Here is a 15275-nt window from a genome sequence, read left to right as displayed (position 1 = left end):
GGCAGTTTGGGCTGGGCTGTTCCCATGAGGCACAGGGTCAGACTGATTTGCATACAGCCATGTCAGAACTGCGGTGGCAGAGTGGGCTAAAGAATGGTGATGGATTAAACCCAGCTCTTTTGACTAGGTGTGAGTGTTTGATTGATTCAGATGCTCCGTCCATCACCACCCCCTTTTGTACCGCTTTTGGCCGCCATAAGTGTGGCAGGGTATGCTCAGACGTGAGTCCCTTGCTCACTTTGCCACTGGATTCAAGCAAGCCGGGCTGAAGACGGCTGGAATGCCAGAAACCGGTCCTCGGAAGCTTGTTTCGGGTCCAGGGAAGACATGGCTTGGCTGTTCGGGCTGGGCTGTTCCCATGAGGCACAGGGTCAGACTGATTTGCATATAGCCATGTCAGAACTGGGTGGCAGAGTGGGCTAAAAAACGGTGATGGATTAAACCCAGATCTTTTGACTGGGTGTGAGTGTTTGATTGATTCAGATGCTCCGTCCATCACCACCCCCTTTTGTACCGCTTTTGGCCGCCATAAGTGTGGCAGGGTATGCTCAGACGTGAGTCCCTTGCTCACTTTGCCACTGGATTCAAGCAAGCCAGGCTGAAGACGGCTAGAATGCCAGAAACCGGTCCTCGGAAGCTTGTTTCCGGTCCAGGGAAGACATGGCTTGGCAGTTCGGGCTGGGCTGTTCCCATGAGGCACAGGGTCAGACTGATTTGCATATAGCCATGTCAGAACTGGGGTGGCAGAGTGGGCTAAAGAACGGTGATGGATTAAACCCAGATCTTTTGACTGGGTGTGAGTGTTTGATTGATTCAGATGCTCCGTCCATCACCACCCCCTTTTGTTTCGCTTTTGGCCGCCATAAGTGTGGCAGGGTATGCTCAGACGTGAGTCCCTTGCTCACTTTGCCACTGGATTCAAGCACGCCGGGCTGAAGACGGCTGGAATGCCAGAAACCGGTCCTCGGAAGCTTGTTTCCAGTCCAGGGAAGACATGGCTTGGCAGTTCGGGCTGGGCTGTTCCCATGAGGCACAGGGTCAGACTGATTTGCATATAGCCATGTCCGAACTGGGGTGACAGAGTGGGCTAAAGAACGGTGATGGATTAAACCCAGATCTTTTGACTGGGTGTGAGTGTTTGATTGATTCAGATGCTCCGTCCATCACCACCCCCTTTTGTACCGCTTTTGGCCGCCATAAGTGTGGCAGGGTATGCTCAGACGTGAGTCCCTTGCTCACTTTGCCACTGGATTCAAGCAAGCCGGGCTGAAGACGACTGGAATGCCAGAAACCGGTCCTCGGAAGCTTGTTTCCGGTCCAGGGAAGACATGGCTTGGCAGTTCGGGCTGGGCTGTTCCCATGAGGCACAGGGTCAGACTGATTTGCATATAGCCATGTCAGAACTGGGGTGGCAGAGTGGGCTAAAGAACGGTGATGGATTAAACCCAGATCTTTTGACTGGGTGTGAGTGTTTGATTGATTCAGATGCTCCGTCCATCACCACTCCCTTTTGTACCGCTGTTTAGCAAAGTATCCACTGCATGTGGAACCATCACAATCAACGTATTATTCATCACCAAACCAGCAGACTGTCGAATAGAAACAGCTGCTGCCGCTGGGGCTCTCAAACAACTCGGCAACGCCCTAGCTACTGGATCCAAAGTCGACAAGAAATACGCACATGGACGCTGCTTGTCCCCAAAAGACTGTGTCAACACTGACAACGCACATCCTTCTTTCTCGTGGACATACAACCTAAAGGGCTTACTGTAGTCGGGGGTACCCAACACAGGAGCCAAACACAATGCATCACGCAATTCGGAAAAACTTTTCTGACAATCTTCGGACCACGGAAGGGGATTCGGTGTGTCTTTACAAGTCAATGCCACCAACGGTTTAGCCAACAAAGAAAAATTTGCTATCCATTGTCTGCAATATGACGTAATACCCAGAAAAGCGCGCACTTCTCTCTGTGTAATTGGCACACTGATTTTCGCAATCGCTTGAATTCTTTCTGGGGTCAATCTTCTTCCCTCCTTCGATAAGAGATGACCTAAGTAGGTCACTTCTTGTCGACAATACTGTAACTTTGAAAGAGACACTTTGTGATGGAATTCAGACAAATGACGTATCAATGATAAAGTAGCTTTCTTACAGATTTCCTCTGTATTGGCGGCAACTAACAAATCGTCAACGTACTGAAGAAGAGTAGCGCCATCAGGTAAAACAATCGTGTCAAGTTGTGTTTTCAGAGCTTGACTATAGATTGACAGACTCTCACAATAGCCTTGAGGAGCGCGTTTGAACCGGAAGCTTCGGCCTCCTAAACTGAAGCCGAAAATATCCCTACTCTCCTCGGCAATCGGGATGCTGAAGAAGGCATTCTTCAAGTCAATCACCGAGAACCAAGTCGCTGAAGCTGGAATCATAGTCAATAAAGCAGTGATATCGGGAACAACTGGAAACTGTGGCGCAACTATCTTATTCATCTCTCTAAGATCAATCACAAACCTGTAAACAGATGTCTGAGAAGAGTCAGTACGTTTCAGAACAGGCAGAACAGGACTATTGCAAACGTTACCTCTTGTTTCTTCAATTACATCTTTCTCAATCAAATCATAAATTATCGCTAGTAAAGCATTTCACCATCGCTAGAGATCCTATATTGGGGAATGCGTGGCATTTTAACGTTCGCTTTTAACGTCACAACATATGGCGGTATCTCCAGGAGACCTACATCGTTAGGACCAGTCGCCCAAAGAATATCACGAAGAGAGGACAATTCTGTCGGAAGTTTATCCTTCGACAAATACATCGGAGAGACCACTTTCATACCCAGTGTAAGTTATACTCCTGAGGGAGAACAATACAACGTCGCGTACAATCTTTTCAACAGATCCAATCCCAACAAGTTCTCACCACAACCTGTCGTCAGAATAAGGGGTGCTTCAAATTCACGAGGTCCAACAGAAAGGGACAAAGGATTAGAAATCGGGTTTCTAACTGGGGCGCCAGAAAAACCTACTGAAACATTCGTTAAGCCAGACAAAGGTGCGCCAGGGAGTTTAGAGTGCATAATAGAACTCTTCGTAGCACCAGTATCCAACAGAAAAGGCTCTGACACACCTGATGTAATCACTTCAACATAAGGTCCACTGTGATCCACTGGAACTGAAACAACTCCCTCTCTTTGTCCATGGCTGTCCTAGCAATCATCACCGTCTACATTCTCACCTTCGACATAGTAGTCGTCAGCATAGTACTGAGTCATCCTACCAGATGCACCATTCTGCTGATCAAAACTATTCATTGAATTTTGTGGGGGAAAGGAACGCGCTTTCTGGGGGATCACACCACCTCTTCTACCTCTAGGTGCTTGTTGAACACCTCGACCTCTTGCGCCAGGAACACCATTCATACGCTGTAACAAAATAGGGCAACTATACTTGAAATGACCCTCTTCCTTACAATATGAACACTGATTGGGGCCTACCAGAAAACGCTGTTGAGGAGACTCGAACCTTTGCGAGTTTCTCTGAAACTGCTGAAGCTGCTGATAATCACGCTGATTATTACGGGGCGGATACGCTTGCTGTAAAAGCACCTTTGTCTTCAACTCTTTAGTCTTCTTGTCTGCTCTATCTTTTTCATCCTTATCTCTATTCTCGTAGTACTGCGCAGTAGCCAGTATTTGTGCTGATGAAGAAACAGCCCAAGAACTCTCAGAATCCTTCAATTTCTTACATAATTCGGGAAGCAAATTATGCACAAACTTGTCAACGAACAACCTTTGGCCACCTTCTGTGCTCATGTCTTGACCACTGTGGTCGATAAACGTCTCTTCAAACCTGGTAAAAAAATCAGACACGGTTTCCTCTTTCTTCTGCTTACATGCAGAAAATTTATCCCAATTTACACGCATCGCAGGCATTACAGTCTTCATATAAGTAACAATCTTACCAGGGAGGTCTGCTACTAAGGGCTCAGGTTTGGCACCACCAACTTGTCTATCATTTGCAGCACTAATATTAGCCCATGTGTCACCTAACTCTTGCGTATGATCCGTATGACGAATCAATCCCCATAAAGGCTGTGGTACAACATTCCCGAACAACATGTCTATATCGGCTAGATTCATAATGCATGAATCTGCAGTCTGTGATAATTCCTCATAGTACCCTGCAGGATTTTTACGGGGATCGGGTAAAGTCTGTTTAAGAGCCAGAACTTCAGCTCGCTTCCATGGAACATGTACCCAAACACGCTGAAAGTGTGCTGGTACAGCATCAATATTAAGACCAGCATCAGCCTGAACTGCTTCCTTCCATACCGGAGGAACTTCCCTCATTGGATATTGTCGCACCTTTCTCCTAACAGAAGAATCAGGTTCAAACAGTGACTGAGAAGGATCCTCATTCCTAAACGACAACAACGTCGCAACTGCTTTCTCAACATCGTGAACCCACTATCGTACCTTTCGCAAACTCCGACTGTACACGGATCAACTCAGGCGGAGCCTGTTCCAACTCACCATTTTCCCATTCTTCACGAAGAAGAGTACACATCTTGTCGAAAACATATCTCTGCTTCGGTGCTTCCCATTGACGGAAGACATCCGTAACAGATTCCACATCATATCCTAAAGGGCGTGTAACCCATTTACGCGCCATACGATCAAACATTTCTCTCTCTCGAGAATCAGGTAGCTGGCTACGTGACTGTTTACACTCCGAACTAGGGGTCATACCAGATGACTTAAAGAGAGGAAATATAAGACTAGCAACAGTATCAGTCATTCCCTGTCGAACAGAAGGAGAAGTCGACAAAAGAGCAGGAGGAAAAACAGGATGAGGCAAGACAGACGCAGAAGCAGTATCAGAAGGAGAATCAGGAAGGGTAGACGATACAGGAGGCAAAGTCGTAGGAAGCATAGACGAAGCATGTGGCAAAGTCGGCGGCCCTTGAGGAGGCTGCGTCATAAGAGTAGGAGCCAGCTGAAGAGGAGCTGGTGGCTGTGGAATAGCTGGAAGCTGTGCAACTGGAGGTTGCACAACTAAAGGTTGCGGAGGTGCTGTAGCACTCTGCGCATAAGGGGGTGGCGAACTCAACAAATGCGTCATTAAAGGGTCTTTGTTAAGTTCCTTCGCTGCCTCTTGCTGAAGAAGCGGCAAAGCTGGATAGCATTTATCGATCACCATTTTACGTTGCCTGTGCAACTGCTCACTCATCTGTTCTTCTTCATTATCTTTAAACTGCATAGCAGCTTGCATTATCGAGATACCCCTTTCTCTCTTATTTCTTTTCCCTAATTTAATTTCCTTCTGTTTGGCTTCCTTTCGCCATAGGCGGAAAGAGTCAAACATCGCGGGCCGGGCTTTCTTCTTAACGAGTTTAATCTCTAAGTTATCTAGAACTTCGGTGTCAAAACTACCGTTTTGGGGCCACTTCAGGACACCATCTTTCCTTGTGTACCTAACCCATACATCATTATACGTGATAGGGCCCACTCCATGCTTCACATAGAGCTCATAGGTTGGAGTTCCAATTGGAGGAACCGGACACGAATCCTCTAATCGGGAATTCCTATTTCGACCACAACAAAACAAATTTCCAAGTCTGCTAAGACCAGGCATCTTCGCTCACTAGTCTAGCTTTAAACTTCAAAGGATTATCGAATACGATAGTCTCGTGAATACACGAGTCCTTCGGCTTTGGTACTTGCAAGTTCCAAATCAAAGATCCCAAGGGGATACCCAAAACTAAGAACCAAAACTAAGGACTGGGAGACGCTCCACTCATACTTAACTGAGGTATCGATGACGTCACCAGAAGACCCGTCTATCTTCTCGCTCTACAAATCATCTAAAGCTCCAAGACAGGGCGACAGTCAGGGCAGCAGTCCTTCGTAGCCGTCGGAAAGCGGGGAACGTCGCAGCAAAGACTTTCGGACCACGACGACATACAGGGGTCGAGAAAGTGGCTAGCCTTCCTCCAGAATTTTCACACAAAGCTCCTCACGATCTTCAGGCTTTGGACCGGTACCGTTGAAGTCGCCCTACGTTGGGCGCCAACTGGAGAACCGGGTTTTTATGGACCAAGCAGTGCCAGGGGAAAATACCTGAAACCTTCGGATTCACCTGTCTCAGAGTTACAGAAACGCGGCAACTTCTTGGTGACGTCAAAGTACAAATTTATTGGCTGCAACCAGTAACAGAGGTCCACGAAGTACACTGGCTGTATATTCGTAGGAGACTGCTCAAATTTACAAAGTCAGTCAACCCTTTTTATACGAAATATTACACTTCAGGTAAACATTCCTTCTTTACAGTAAACCAATCCCATGTGTACAATAAAAGCATTGCATGACAAGCCCACATTCCATTGTCCAGCCCACCATCAAGTATTGCATGACAAACCCACGTTTCATCGTCCAGCCCACCATCAATTTTTTGGCAAGACCTAACGTTCTTCATCTGATAATCGGCTGGACCCCTAATAAAAACGGGCACCTCCTCATCGTAAAACAGGTCATAAAGAACGGAGCAGAGACAGCTGTGTGTAAGATTAGACATAGTTGTGTGCAATAAAAGGTTTATGGTAGGCTGTGCCTTGATCCTAATCTCGATCGGCCACTGGGAAAGGAACTGGCTGAACAGGTTTGGCTTCGGGCAGTGGAGTCAGCTTGCCCAGGTCACACAGAAGTCAGCTAAAGGTGTACGTGTCCCAAAGACTCATTCGGCCTTAGTCATCGACCCATGTGAGGGCAACCACAAAATGGCTGACGTATACAAAATGGAACCCGAGGGTTCAGAACGGAGTCTCTGGTTTCACGGTGATCTCGTCACTCGAACACGACGAAAATACTCGTATATAGTATACTCGTCATTCTTGGTCTGTTGATACCAAAATCGTCATGATTCGACGATGTTTATGACACGGGTCCAGAATCCACGGAACCACAGTAGCCGCAGCCGAGACTGCCTTCCCTGAGGAAGGTGGCACCCACATGGGGTGCAGGCTAGGGATTTGTTTGGGGAGGTGGAGCTGGCTGCACTGTTTTCTTTTGTGCAGCACCACCTCCCCTTAACCCTAGCAGCAGGCAGCAGGCCTTGATTTGGGTACCCGCTCCGGGAGCATCACAAGTGGTGGGGAAAATTGTGTCGGGCAGTGTTTTAACACTCTGGTGTCTGGCATACCGATACCCAGCTGACGTACAAGTAGTCCGATATCCTGGACCGTGATCACGACCTGCTGGACATACAAGGACTGGAGGTCCCGGGCCTTGGTGAGTAGCTATTTAATCTAACTACTTTGTGATGTTCTGCTCTGTTATATATTAGGAATATATATTTTTTCCTAACAGCAAGAATGCTGCTGCTTACATTGCAGGTAAATTATGTTAAACAATCTTCTATGATTGTATGACACAGGTGCTGCTCGGCGCTAGTAAACTTACTTGTTTTGAACTTTGTGCTCGCTTTACCTTATAATGTACAGAACCTAATGCTGGAGAGACTCTACTACTTCCTTGGTCCTCCTGCCACCAAGAAGACAGTAAGAAGAGATAGTGGTGTATTGATAGGTTTAGTTACTTATAGTATTAGTTTGTTGGTTATTTTGTTTGTGGCCTTCGTGATGCATCCTCTGTCACGTGCTGCAGAGTGCTGCTTACCCCAGTCCTTCATAGTATCTTTTGTAGTTTGTTTAGTGAGTGGTGGTAATAATATGCTTATTAGCACTAGTAGAACATCTGCAGCAACCAACCAACAATTTGGTGTATGCAAAAATGTATGCATGTGTCCTCCATCTAAGCCTTTTTGAGGTCTAAAATAAATGGAGAAGCAGAATTAGTGAACAATCGGCTCTTCTGTAATAGGTGGGCTAGGTCAGGTGGTACGTAGGCTTAATTAGTATTCTAGAATGGGAACGGAACACTGGATTAGTGTTCATAAACAAGAGGTAGACTGCTACACTACAAGTCGATCATATGAGAGAGGTCAATTTTATTGCATTTTTTGTTCCCTCAAATGTTTTTGGAGCGTTTTTAAAAATATTTTATTTGTTTCAGACCAATCATTAATGTTTGTCATTATATCTTACATGATCAGCACCCGGGGCAACAAGACAGGGTCACAGTCGGCAGGCCAAGAAGAACACCATCACCAAGATGCCTCCCGGGGCCAGAACCGCTCCTCTACCGAGGGCTCTGCTGCTAGCCCCAGTAAGTCCTCCATGGGTTAATAATAATAATTATATTTCCCTAACTTTTAATGCACCTTAATTTTCCCGAATTTTGTTTTGGATTCCTAAATCTTTTATTTTCAAAATCTTCTTCGATCGACACTATCTGTTTTTAAATTCTTGTTATCCCTGCCTCTAACTGCTTCTGCTCTGACTCTCTGTACTACTACTATTAGTCTGTCAGTAGCTAAGTTTGTCCAGTTGCCCACTCTTTATTTAAAAGGTTTTAAATACAACTCAGATTCACCAATAGTTGTAGCCACTGAGTCCAGTCCTTTGGTTTGTCTTCTTCTAGTCTTCTTAATCTTGAGGCTTTTCGACAATTCCCACCAACAAAATGGCTAACCTGATATTTTACTATTTTTGAGAGGATAAGGATAGTGCATACTACTATTGTTGTAGAGCTTCTGCACATAAAGAACATTGCACAAGACTGGACGTCGTTGATGATGGGAGGTTGGACCTTCCTCACACCTCAGTCAGAACTCAGAACCCACAACCCCCATGACCAAGTAGCTCCAGTGTCTCATTAGCTCCCCAAACACCCCCTAAGATACCCGATTAGACAACACAGAATATAACACTCCTGACCTCTCATAGTCGTGGAATCAATGCTGCACACCCTTTCACTCACTTACTCGTGTAAGTCCACACTAAATAGTCCTATCAGGTAATGGGGTTGGATCATCCCTGGGGGGATTCTTGGCTCTACACCCATACACACTCTAGGTATACTCAGAGTAGAGTCCGCATAATAGGATTACGATATATTACCATATTGCATATATGTCTGCATATATTCATTGCTTCAGCACCATGGCAGAACTGTATCTACGGTTTACCTTTTTGGTGCTTGTAATCTCTTTTATTTGCTTCTGTCTCCTAATCATTGCAGCACACATATTTTATACAAGAATAATGTTGGGTCAATAAATATTATTAAAAACCTCCCACTGTGTATTCTCTGTAAATTAATCTGAGAATAAGTGAGCTTGAGTGACTGAGCGAAAAGTTCTGTACTGTTTCGACGATCCCTCAGTGATCAGGGTTGTCATATTCAGAGGTTGCCAAAAACTGTTCTCTTCCTGGTAGGTTAGGGGGGCCTTACAGTGGCACTGTGAGCTAGCTGGTCTATATGCCAACATACCCTGCAGGGGTGTTCGTAATCAGTCTTGAAACCAAGCCCTTAGTTTGTGTTGTCCAAACAATGCGCAGATAGTACGGATTAGTATGAACTACAAGACACCTCACTGCATGCATGTCCCATCACTGAGCTCACATGTTCTATTACTCGGCACAAACATTCCCCCCATTATTTAGTGCCCCTTCTTAAAATTGCCTACACAGCTCAAAAGACTATTGGGCCTCATTTATGAGGCTGTGCGTCACTTTTACGCCACTGGTGCGTCACTTTTTGTGACACACCAGTGGCGTAAAAAATGCGCCTTGTTGCGCCATATTTACAAAGTGACGCATCTAGGTAGATATGTCACTTTGTAAACCCCTGCTCCACATTATACCTGCACCAGGTATAATGTATGCAAGGGGGGCGTATTGACGCAAGAAAGGGTCATAGAAGTGACGCAGTGAAATCTATGTGATTTCACTGCGCCACTTCTAGGACGCAAATGCGTCAATTTCTTATGCTTGACTCACAGCAGGAGTAAGTCTGGCGCAGGCCCCTTCACATGGGGCTTGCCCCATGTGAAAGGATACATTGCTGGAGTTGCGTTACTTTTGTGACACACTCCAGCAATGCGTCACTTTTGCGCCATACAGGTACGTCAGAAATACTGACGTATCTGTAACTCCTTACGCAATGATGCGTCATACTGTAAATATGACGCATCATTGGTGTTGCAAGGAGGGCACAGTGGAAAGTGACGCAGCGATGCATCACTTTTCATAAATGAGGCCCTATTGTGTCTAAAAGCAAAGCCCTCATGTCATGTGTGTTTACTGCACAAAGACCAGCAGGCCTGACCCCTTGACCTGGAGCTGAGGTCATGATGGCGTACCAGCTTGATAAACCCATTGTACACAGCCAGGCTTGGAATATTTTAAGATACACTTTAATTCTAGCTTTGGACACATCTCATCAGGCCCTTCCTCCAGGGATCACACACCGAGGACCAGTGAACAGGTGACCGTGTTGTTATTGAAGACACCTGTTTGTACTGTGCTCCTGAGGTGCATCAGGGGTTATTCCTGGAGACAGCAGCTGGCAAGAGCTGGGATTCGAACAAGGTACCAGTGGGAATGAGTGTCGTGAGGGGGAGAGCAGAGCGGAGAGCAGTGGAAACCTTCCAAAGACAACAGATTGTTCTGTACGTCCTGTACCTCTGATTTCCCTGTTGTGTTGTGAGCTTTCAACCACCCCTCCCACCGAAGTGAGGTCTGTCTGTCCGAGTGCACAATCACCATCATCACCCCGTACCCACACACTGCACTGTACCCCCTTTACTGCTCATCATACATCCGCCATCACCCCCCTCATTACTCATCATTCATCCCTACACTGAGCACCATCACCCCCACTCACAACATATTACTCTTGCCTCCACTGAGTGCCATCAACCATGCTCACAGCACATGATACATCCATTTATTCTGGATCTGGACGAGCCTCAGCACTTCACCTTCACTCCACAAGGCACCATCACCAGCACTCACAATACTTCATTCATCCCTCCACAGCAAATCTGTCACCCTTCCACATTGTACTATTTCCCCCACTCACAACATTTTAGACATCATCTCTAGAATGCACTATCATCATCCAGAAGCACCACATCTATCACTCCATAGTGCACCATCACCCCCCCAGCACTTCATTCACCCCTCGGCAGTGCACCATCAACCACACAGCACCTCGGCCATCCTTCCGCAGTGCACCATCGCCTGCCACATCACCTCAGCCATCCTTCCGCAGTGCACCATTAACCCCACAGCACCTCAGCCACCCCTCTGTAGTGCAAAATTATAAGAATTTGAGAGTGTTAATTGAGTGGTGTAACAATCCACCTCAAGCAATAATTGTAATGCTTGTCAGAGTGAACTACTAAAGTTACTAAATAAACCTGAGATCAGCCCCCAGGTAGCTATGGCATAAAGCATATAGGCTTAGTTATGAGGCAATGTGTAAAGTGTTTATGGGGTGCCAAAATAGTAATAAAGTCAAAACACACCACAACATGATCACAAACAATTTAGAAAAAAGTTAATAAATATAGAGACACAGAAACAACAAATATCCAATAAGTTGGAACCAGAGATATGAATTGTTGAAGTGTTCAATAAAAATACCACCCAAAAGTATCAACAGGCAACCACGTTCAACGGGTCTTGGAACTAGCCATGATTATAGGTGAACTGTGATGGACCGCAGGTTGGGTACAGAAACCAGGTTTGTCCCAGTCAGAGGTTTTACCATGAGACTAAGAGCTTCATTTATATATTGGTGGATGGCTTGTTGTTTCACCAGGGTGACAGAGGAAATTATCTTGTCTGCCTGGTAGAGTGACTGCATGCCAGATTTATAAATGACCGCCAAGCAGGCGATCATTCATAAAGCATTGAAAAGAGCCACCGTCATGGTGGTTCCTATCAATGCAGTTTCTGTTTGATACATGGCTTTATTAATGGGATGGAGCCCTTTAATAAACAGGCTCTTTTTTTTTCAAAAAGAAAATTTTGAACCTGGATTTCTTTTTTTGGAAAAATACCCCCCTCAACATGGGATTTCTCTCTTATGACGAGGGGATCATTTAGCAGTTTTCACTGGTCCTTACTGTCAGGGTTTTCTTGGCCGTGACGAGCAGTGAAAATTGCCCCATCATTACACCCATTTAAATTACGTGAATAAAATGACAGGTCACCCTCTGACCCCCTGTACTTTCCAGTGCCATGAGAGGGAATTAATTATGGCAGAGACCCAGTAGTCTATGTTGGGATTAACCCTAAGGTCCGCCCACATTTAAATTCAGTGTGCCAACTGCATTTTAGGCCGTAAGGCTACTCCATAATGACTGAAGCCTGTCTGGCTGTAGGAACAAAGAAGGACCCTGTCCGGGAGTCAGTTAACATTGCTTTTTCAGTTAATCAGTTTCCTAGGACCATCACAATCAATCAATCAATCAATCAATCACTGCATTTCTAAAGTGCGCTACATACACATGAGGGTCTCAAGGCGCTTGGGAGGGCGCTACTAATCGAAGAGCCAGGTCTTGAGAAGGCTTCTGAAGGCCAGCAGGTCCTGAGTCTGTCGTAGGCTAGTAGGGAGAGCGTTCTAGGTCTTGGCGGCGAGGTAGGAGAAGGATCTGCCACCGGCGGTGGTTTTCCGGATACGAGGAACTGTGGCGAGGGCGAGGTTGGCTGAGCGGAGGCTTCGGGTAGGGGTGTGGAAGCTGAGACGGTTGTTGAGGTATGTATGTAGGTTCGGTGTTGTGAAGTGCTTTGCGTGCGTGGATGAGGAGCTTGAAGGTGATTCTCTTGTTGACGGGGAGCCAGTGCAGGCCTCTCACGTGGGGTGTGATGTGGCTGCGTCGGGGGACGTCGAGGATCAGTCGTGCCGAGGCGTTCTGTAGTCGTCTCAGGAGCTTGGTTGTTGTTCCTGAGCAGAGGGTGTTCCCGTAGTCGAGTCTGCTGGTAATGAGGGCCTGGGCGACGTTTTTTCTCGTGTCGGGAGGGATCCATTTGAAGATCCTGTGGAGCATTCGGAGGGTGTTGAAGCAGGATGCGGAAACGGCGTTGACTTTACTGGTCATGGAGAGGGTGGAGTCGAGGATGACCCCCAGGTTGCGTGCGTGGTCTGTGGGTTCCCGGGCTGTGCCTAGCGATGTGGGCCACCAAGAGTCGTCCCAGGCTGATGGGGTGGGTCCGAGGATGAGGACCTCCGTCTTGTCTGAATTCAGCTTCAGTCTGCTGTCCTTCATCCAGTTGGCTATGACCTTCATTCCTCTGTGGAGGTTGGCTTTGGTGGTGTATGGGTCTTCGGTGAGGGATATGATCAGCTGGGTGTCATCGGCATATGAGATGATGTTGAGGTTATGTTCTCGTGCGACGTGGGCGAGCGGTGACATGTAGATATTGAACAGCGTCGGGCTGAGGGAGGATCCCTGTGGGACGCCGCAGATGATCTCGGTGGTTTTCGAGCGGAAGGGAGGGAGGCGGACGCTCTGGGTTCTGCCGGAGAGGAAGGAGGTGGTCCAGGCCAGGGCCTTCTCTTGGATTCCGGCGTTATGGAGTCGACCTGATAGGGTGCGGTGGCAGATGGTGTCAGAGGCTGCTGATAGGTCCAGGAGGATGAGGGCGGCTGTTTCTCCTTTGTCCATCAGGATCCTGATGTCGTCAGTGGCGGCGATGAGGGCGGTCTTGGTGCTGTGGTTGCTGCGGAAACCGGATTGGGAGGGGTCCAGGATGTTGTTGTCTTCGAGGTAGAGGGTTAGCTGTTTGTTGACAATCTTCACTGTCACTTTTGCCTGGAACGGGAGCAGGGAGATGAGCCAGAAGTTCTTGAGGTCCTTGGGGTCTGCCTTGGGCTTCTTCAGGAGGACGTTGAGCTCGGCATGCTTCCAGCTTCCCGGGAAGGTTGCTGTCTTGAAGGAACTGTTGATTGTTTTCTGGAGGTGGGGCGCAATGGTTGTGCTGGCTTTGTTGAAGACGTGGTGAGGGCAGGGGTCAGATGGGGATCCGGAGTGGATGGAATTCATGGTTTTGATGGTTTCTTCGTCGTTGACGTCGGACCAGGCTGTCAGGCGATTGGTGCGGGTGGTGGTCGCAGGGGTAGTGGACTCGGTGGTGGGTGCGGGGTGTCGGAGTTGAAGCTGACTTGGATGTCGGTGATCTTGCGGTGAAAGAAGGAGGCTGGGGAGTCGCACAGGTCTTGTGATGGTGGGAATGTTGTTGGTGTTGGAGCTGGGATTGGAGAGTTCTTTAATGATCCTGACGAGCTCTTTGGAGTTGTGTGCGTTGTTGTCTAAGCGGTCCTTGAAGGCGGTCCTCTTGGTGGTCCTGATGAGTTGGTGGTGTCTGCGGGTGGCGTTCTTGTGGGCTGTGTGGCTGTCCAGTGTTCGGTCATGGTGCCATTTCTTCTCCAGCTTCCGACAGGTGCGCTTGGAGATCCGGAGGTCATCGGTGAACCAGGCAGCTTTCTTGTTGGTGTGGTTGGTTGTGGAGGTCTTGAGAGGGGCGAGGGTGTTGGCACATGGATAGCATTATTAAATGTAACCATGTATTCCTGTGTTTTCAATGGAACAGGCAGCTTTACTACAGTGTAAAAATGTTTTGGTGGTTGGTCACTGTAAGGACATTCTTAACATTACATTACTATATCTCTTGCTTTTAAATACCATTCACACTATCTTATAGACTGCTAAGGCCTACGCATGGGTGACATAAATATTTAAAAAAAGAAATGTTTGACCTGTCAAAAGGGATTATTTGACAGGTCAAATTATAGTATTTAAACTGCCCCAGTCAGGCTACAATGGTATGATGCAGCCATGTTTACACTAGCTAGATGCTGTAATCCACTCGTGACATTTACCTTGCAGGCCCTGGATACACTTAGAACCATCTCCTAGGGACTTAAAAGTAAGTTAAATATGCCAGTCAGAGGTATGTTATGTTATGTTATGTTAGCAAGTTTTATAACGCGCACAGCTACTCAAAGAGTGTCTCGGCGCGAGCCCAAGTGAAAACAGAAAAGAGACAGAGAGAAATTCAGGTAAAAAGAAAAGTTTTAGGCTTTTTCCTAAACTCAATGGGATTCTGTAAGCTACGTAAAACATACGGAAGAGCATTCCAGGCAACCACGGCCAGGTATGCCAAAGAACTGCCACCTCTCCTTCTCAGGCGATATCTGGACAGAGAGGCCATTAGCATATTAGAAGAACGCAGATGTCTACCAGGAATGAAGAACTGAAAATGTTTCCTGAGATAGATGGGGCCATACTCGTACAACGCAGCATGGGCCATCATCAGAGCCTTGAACTTAACCCGTGTTCTCACAGGCAGCCAATGAACATTACGCA

The sequence above is a fragment of the Lissotriton helveticus genome, chromosome 10 (assembly GCF_964261635.1).
Source record: "Lissotriton helveticus chromosome 10, aLisHel1.1, whole genome shotgun sequence".
NCBI classification, from domain to species: Eukaryota; Metazoa; Chordata; class Amphibia; order Caudata; family Salamandridae; genus Lissotriton; species Lissotriton helveticus.
The sequence above is the reverse complement of the archived record's forward strand: the minus strand, read 5'-3'. Positions refer to the sequence as shown.